Source organism: Marmota monax, unplaced genomic scaffold (assembly GCF_021218885.2).
Source record: "Marmota monax isolate L192 unplaced genomic scaffold, Marmota_monax_Labrador192_F-V1.1 WCK01_AAM20220418_F8-fsc00027, whole genome shotgun sequence".
Classification (NCBI taxonomy): Eukaryota; Metazoa; Chordata; class Mammalia; order Rodentia; family Sciuridae; genus Marmota; species Marmota monax.
In genome coordinates, this window is record NW_026694617.1 from 8,625,315 (window position 1) to 8,632,988 (window position 7,674).

At 34.9% G+C, this 7,674-nt stretch overlaps 1 pseudogene; it reads left to right on the forward strand.

Moving 5' to 3' along the window:
• The first annotated feature begins 6,823 nt into the window (after nt 1-6,823).
• Nucleotides 6,824-7,390, forward strand: LOC124077890 (vesicle transport through interaction with t-SNAREs homolog 1B-like; annotated as a pseudogene).
• The last annotated feature ends 284 nt before the right edge of the window (nt 7,391-7,674 follow it).

Below are 7,674 nucleotides of genomic sequence, written 5' to 3' on the forward strand. Positions count from 1 at the left end.
CACCATTGCAGTCCCACCAGCAATGTATGAGTGTTTTTTCACTCACATTCTCACAAACATTTATTGTTGTCTGTATTCTTGATAACTGCCATTTGGACTGGTGTGAGATGAAATCTTAGAGTTGTTTTGATTTGCATTTCTCTAATTACTAGAGATGTTAAACATTTTTTTATATACTTGTTGATCAAATGTATATCTTCTTCTGAGAAGTGTTTGTTGAGCTCATTAGCCCATTTATTGATTGGGTTGCTTGGTTTATTTGTGTGTGTGTGTTTTTCTTTTCTTTTCTTTTTAAGGTATCCTGGAGATTAGTGCTCTATCTGACGTGCCTGTGCCAAAAATTTGCTCCCAAAATGTAGGCTTTCTTTTCACCTCATTGATTTTTTCTTTTGCTGAGAAGAAGCTTTTTAGTTTGGTTCTATCCCATTTATTAATTCTTGATTTTATTTCTTGTGCTTTAGGAGTCTTGTAAAGGAAGTCAGGGCCCAATCCAACATGATGAAGATTTGGGCCTACTCTTTCTCTTATTAGGCACAGGGTCTCTGGTCTAATTCCTACGTCCTTGATCCACTTTGAGTTGAGTTTTCTGCATGGTGAGAGATAAGGGTTTAGTTTCGTTTTGCCGCATATGGATTTCCAATACTCACAGGACCATTTTTTGAAGAGGCTATCTTTTCTACAATGTATGTTTTTAGCACCTTTAACTAGTATTAAATAACTGTATTTATGTGGCTTTTATCTCTGTGTCTTCTATTCTGTACCATTGGTAGTCTACATGCCTATTTTGGTGTCAATACCATGCTGTTTTTTTTTTTTTCTGTTTGTTTGTTTTACCATAGCTTTGTAATAGTTTAAGGTCTGGTATTGTGATGCCTCCTGCTTCAGTCTTCTTTCTAAGGATGGCTTTGGCTATTCTGGCTTTCTTATTTTTCCAAGTGAATTGCATTAACTTATTCATTAAAAGAAGAAAAAGTCAACAAATAAACAACCTGACATTACATCTCAAAGCCCTAGAAAAGCAAACAAAATCAGGGTGGAAATCAATGAAATTTAAACAAAAGAAACAATTTTAAAAATTGACAAAATGAAAGCTGGTTCTTTGAAAAAATAAATTGACAAACCCTTATCCATCCCAATGAAAAGAAGGAAGGAGAAAACTCAAATCACTAAAATTTGTGATGAACAAGGAAATATCATGGCAGACACTATTAAAATACAGAAGAAAATTAGAAACTATTTTGAAAACTTATACTCCAGTAAAATAGAAAAACTCAAAGACACTGAAAAATTTTTAGAGGAATATAATCCACCCAAACAGAGTCAAGAGAACATACACAATTTAAACAGATCTATTTTAAGCAAGAAAATAGAAGACTCCATCAAAAGCCTACCAACCAAGAAAAGCCCAGGACCAGAGAGATTCACAGCTGAATTCTACAAGATCTGTAAAGAAGAATTAGTACCTATACTTCTCAAGTTATTCCATGAAATAGAAAAGGAAGGAACCCTTCCAAACTAATTCTATGAAGCTAATATCATCCTTATACCAAAATCAGGCAGAAAAACATCAAGGAAAGAAAATTTGAGACCAATATCCCTGATGAACATTGATGCAAAAGTTCTCAATAAAATTCTGGCAAATTGCATATGAATACATAGTGATTAAGTGGGATTCATTACAGGGATGCAAGTCTGGTTCAACATAGAGAAATCAACAAATATAATCCATCACATCAATAGACTGAAAGATAAGAATTATATGATTGTATCAACTGATGAAGAGAAAGTATTTGACAAAATATAGCACCCTTTCATGTTCAAAACTTTAGAAAACTAGGGATAGTAGGAACATACCTCAACATTGTAAAAGCTATCTATGCTAAATCCAAGGCCAACATCATTCTAAGTGGCAAAAACTTGGAAGCATTCCCTCTAAAAACTAAACAGGACAGGGATGCCCTCTCTCACCACTTCTATTAAACATAGTCCTTGAAACTCTATCTAGAGCAATAGACAAATGAAAGAAATTAAAGTAATACAAATAGAAAAAGAAAAACTTAAACTACCATTATTTGCTGAGAATAATATTCCATACTTTGGGCTGGGGATATGGCTCAAGTGGTAGCACGCTCGCCTGGCATGCGTGCGACTCTGGGTTCGATCCTCAGCACCACATACAAATAAAATAAAGATGTTGTGTCCACCGAAAACTAAAAAAATAAATATTAAAAAATCCTCTCTCTCTCTTTAAAAAAAAAAGATTCCATACTTAGAGGATCCAAAAAACTCCACCAGAAAACTTCTAGAATTAATAAATTAATTCAGCAAAGTAGCAGAATACAAATTCAACACCCATAAATTAAATGCATTTCTATACATCAGTGATAAATCCTTTTAAAGAGAAATTAGGAAAACTATGCCATTCACAATAACTTCAAATAAAATAAAATACTTGGGAAACAAACAAACAAAAAAAAAAGGTGAAAGACCTCTATAATGAAACCTACAGAACACTAAAAAAAGAATTTGAAAAAGACTTTAGAACATGAAAAAAATCTCCCATGATCTTGGATAGGCAAAATTAATATTGCCAAAATGGCCATACTACCCAAGGCGATATACAGATTCAATGTGATTCCAATTAAAATCCCATTGTCATTCCTCATAGAAATAGGAAAAAGAAATCATGAAATTCATTTGGAAAAATAAGAGACCCAAGACCTTTTTATGTATTTATTCATTTAAAAATAGGTTCTCACTAAATTGCCAAGCATCTCACTAAGTTGCTGAGGCTGGTTTTCAACTTCTAAATTCTATTGTCTCAGCCTCACAAGTCACTGGGATTATAAGTGTGTGCCACCACGCCTGGCATGTGCAAAAATTTTTGAAAATATGGGAAAAATACAATATAACTGCTACATTTTATTGTATGCAAACATCACATCAGAAGAAAAACTACAAATATTCTAGTTAAAATTATTCAAACAGAAATAGTCAGTGGATACATAACATTTTCAATTCTCATTTTTATTAACTAGCTTTCATGCATTATTTTACTAAATGATTAATTTTTCTTTCTAACCCACATCCACTTTAGAGTTCAGTTTTTTAAATTTGCACTGATGCAGACAGTTTTTCATCCTCAACCCTTTCAGAATACAGAACCATTGAAACATCATGATGAATAATTTTATTTCCTTAAAGATATTCAGTGCTGTTATTCATCTCTTCTTTCCCCTTATTATTTCTATATGTTCCATTTCTAGAAAACTACATACTTAGAAACATATACTATCTAGTCATTTCAGACTGGCTTTTTTCACTTAATCATGTGAGTTTCCTCATGGCCTTACAGCACAGTTAGGAGGATACTTTTTGCCTAAATAATGTTTCATTCCATGGATATTCTACAATGGGTCATCCATTAACTGATGTATCCCCAAGGCTCATGTTCTGAAGGTTTGGGTCCCAATGCATTTTAGAGGTGTGGTTGTGGAAAGAGATTAAAATAGGAGGACTCTCACATCTTCAGTGAGCTAACCCATTGATGTGTTCATAATTTATGGACTATGGGAGCTGTTGGAATCTATAGGAGGTAGAACCTTATTGGAGGAAATAGGTTACTAGAGGAACAGTCATATCTTATCTTGGCCCCTTCCTTACTCTCTTGTCTCTGCTTCCTGACCATGACATAAGCAGCTTTTGTCCACCACACCCTTCTAACATAATATTCTGCCTCATCATAGGCCTTAAAGCAATGGAGTCAACTGACCATGGACTGAAATCTCTAAAACTGTGAAATAAGGAAGTTTCCTCCTTTCTGTGTGTTTTCTCAATCATTTTCCCACAATAGCCAAAAAGCTGAGTAACACAAGGTTTCAGAAGGTAAAATTTCCTCTACTATCCTTGTTTTTGTCTCAACTTTAAAAAAAAATTCCTAGAGATTTTTTTTAATTTGTTCTTTTCAGATATACATGACAGTAGAGTTGATTTTGACATATTATACATACATGGATCTAAACAGAATCCTGTTTATCTGGTTTTACTTAATGTAGTATTGTACTGGTGGTATATTCATCTATGAACATAGGAACATTATGTCTGATTCAATCTACTGTCATTCCTATTCCTATCACCACTCCCCTCCCTTCATTCCCCTCTGTCTAATCCAGTGAACTTCTAATCTTCACCTCCCACTTGTTGTATGTTGGCACCTACATATCAGAGGGAATACTCAATCTTTGGTTTTGGAGGATTGGATTATTTCACTTAGCACAATAGTTTCCAGTTCCATCCATTCTTCAAATACCATTATTTCATTTTTCTGTATAGCTGAGTAATATTCCATTGTGCATATATACTACATTTTCTTTATCCATTCATCTCTGTTGAAGGGCACCTAGGTTGGTTCCATAGCTTAGCTATTGTGAATTGAGCTGCTACAAACACTGATGTGGCTGTATCACTGTAGTGTGCTGATTTTAAATCCTTTGGTTAGGGTCTGAGGCCTTCAGTTTTTCTTAGCTGTAACCCCATTATTGTACCATACCTCTAACGATGTGATGGTATGTGTGGTGTGGAGTGAGTGAAATGTTTTGTAATCTTATGATTAGGCCTTAGTCTTTTAGTGAGCTTGAATTGAGTATATTCTTTACCTGAAATCAGTTAGGCTTTGAGAATCTCTGTTTGGTTGGTTCTGACAAAAATAATTTTAGTCAAAGTATGCCTTGCTAAGAAGAACAGAGAGCTCTTGGTTTATTTCAAGTGGCTAACTTTGCCCTTTACCTTACAGATGCACAAGAGAATATTTCTCAGATTTTCTCTTTGAGAACCTGGTAAAGTTTCTAGAAATACAATAAATGAAGCTTTCATTTACCTGCCCCCAAGCCTAGAACCCCTGAGTCTTTCTAACTAATCTGTACTGTCTCTAGCCTTTTGTCAATTATAAAGTTACCTTTCGAGCATGGCCTCCAACTGTGGCATTTCCTTTAGCTCCTGGCAAGTTGTGATTCTCTTTCAGTATTTTGTCTATCTGTATTTTTGCAGTGTAAATGTGACTGTGTGGTCTCAATTATCTAATAATCTAAGAATTTTTGATTGCCAAATTGTTTATGTTCTTCTTGCCATGAGACTATGTTCTTCTTGTCATGAGACTTCCAAGTCAGAAAACCCTAAATATTCTCTTTTAACATTTAACAATTTGAAACAAATTATAAAATCCACAGAATCATTTACCAGATACTACCCCAATAATTATATTGGTATGAGCTGCTTCAGTGTGCTAGAAATTAAAAGCCAACTGGGCTATGACATCTGAGACAATATCAAATATTTTTTTTTATCTTGAACCATTTATTCCTTCACTGTAATTCATCATCCTTAGAGAACAAATTTGTGAATATTCTGTGCTTGTTATCAAAGAAATTAATGGACTATTTATCTTGATTCATATTTTAACATTAACATTTAGCATTCATAAAATTTTGGAATGTCTTAACCGACTTTCTAAAAGACTTTGGTTGCTTCTTGTCAGCTATAGATACTTACTTAATAAAAAACTGAAGTGAGATCCTCTGGAACCCAGGAGAATTAGGGAGGTTATAAGAAATGACCAACTTATTTTTAATACTGTCGTGATTCAGCTGATAGTTTCCTTGTACACTGCAATGTGCACTTTTACAAATGCTCTATGGATGTGATAACTGTAGCAGTAAGCAATTTAACCATCATCTTGGAATTTACTTGGAGGTTAATTCTCCTCAGTGTTCTCCAAAATGAACAAACAGTAATTGATTTTAATAGCACTCACAAACTACCTTAACCTATTGAATAATGAAGTAGCACTCACAGAGACATCCCCTGGATACAGAAACAATTAAATGGATATCAATGAGATGTCATCAAGAGTTTATGCTTACACACGTAATCTATCTTCACCTAACTTTAAGAGTATGTTGCATTATGGAAACTATAAATTGTAAAATGTCAAAATGTTTTATATGTTGTAGTAAATATTCATTTTTCAATTAAACAACATGACCTGAATAGGTCTTGGAATTCTTAAAAGTACTCAAAAATACATGTCATGATTAGGAGAATAAAATAATAAACTTATTATATCTAATCATCACTTATATGGATGTAGAGTTTTGAATCCATTATGAGCACTGTGGTAGACAGAATAATCATCTCTCTCCCATTCCCTTAAGATATCCACCTTTAATATCCTGAAATTTACTTGCTTGACAAAGGTATTTTGTAGATGTGATATGTTAGAAATCTTGAAATGGGAAGGTTATCTAGCATTATCAAAGCAAGCCCAATATAATCACAAGGGTCCTTGTTAAATGATATAGGCAATCAGATTCAGTTTGAAAGAGATTTGGGAATGCTGTGCTTAGCTTTGAAAATGGAGGAAGGAACCATAAACCAAAGAATTCAGGTGGTTTTCAAAAGCTGGAAAAGCAAGAGAACTTATTCTCCCTTAGAGTCTACAGATGGAACACAGCTTCATCAATAGCCTCCAGAGCTATAAGATATATTTACATTTTCTAAGTCATTAACTTAATGGTAATTTGTCAAAAGAACAACAAAAGGCAGTGGTGGCAGCTTCAAGACTAGGCAGCTGTTTCCTGGGCTAAGTGCAGGCCCAGTGCCCATAGTCTTCAGTGACCACTGCTCTACTTTGACTTGTACCTTGACCACCTCTGCTGTCTCCTTGGAGCATTTTGAGAATCTACCCAAGCTCTCTGTAACCATCATGAAAACCAGTGAGGGACCCTAGAGCAACTGCTCAGGTTGAGTCAAGACCATAGAGAAGAAGCTTAACAGAGATTTTGATTAAAAAGTACCAGAAAGCAAATGAAGTACTGGCAGAAATGGAGGAAGAGCTGCAGTATTCACCCCTATCTTTCTGTAATCCCATGGTGTTTAATCTGCAAAACTAACAGAAGGATCTTGGCAAATTGCATCAGAAGATGAGCAGCACACCTCTGACTGCCACACCTGGAGACCAAGGAGATGTGAAGTATTAGCACATACAACTTAGAGAACGAGCACAGGAATCTGCTATCATCACAATGACATTGATTCTGCAAGGCACAGACAGGCTGAGGAATGAGCACTCTGATTGGATTGCCACAAAAATTAATCAGATTGGCTCAGGAATCATAGAAGAGCTGGGAGAACAAGGAGGCTGGTTGGAATACACCAAGAACAGACTAAGAAGCACATGTGAAAACTTGAGGAAAAGTAGAAAGATTCTCTATCCAATGTCCAGAAAGTAACAATCAACCAGCTGCTTCTTTCCATTATTATCTTATTTGAGCTAGCCATCCTGGGAGATCTGGGTTATTCACAAATTCTTTTTCAAGCATTGAAGTCACTATAGCAAAAGGTTTATGGACCAGAACCTTGATACTGTAAATCAATGTTGTTAGGTCATGCCATGATAATGTTGCTGCTGTGGGCTAATGGTTCAAGCATTGGCCATATAGCCAGACTGGGAGGAGGAAGGTTAGCCAGAAAGACCACATAAATGTGAAGGTACAGTAACAAGACCAGTATGATGTACCAAGGTAATAAATGCTGTTAGTGACTTCTGCCAATTTACATAGTACTATAACATAATAATCTTACTTCATGAACCACATGCACCAAAATATATTTACGGTA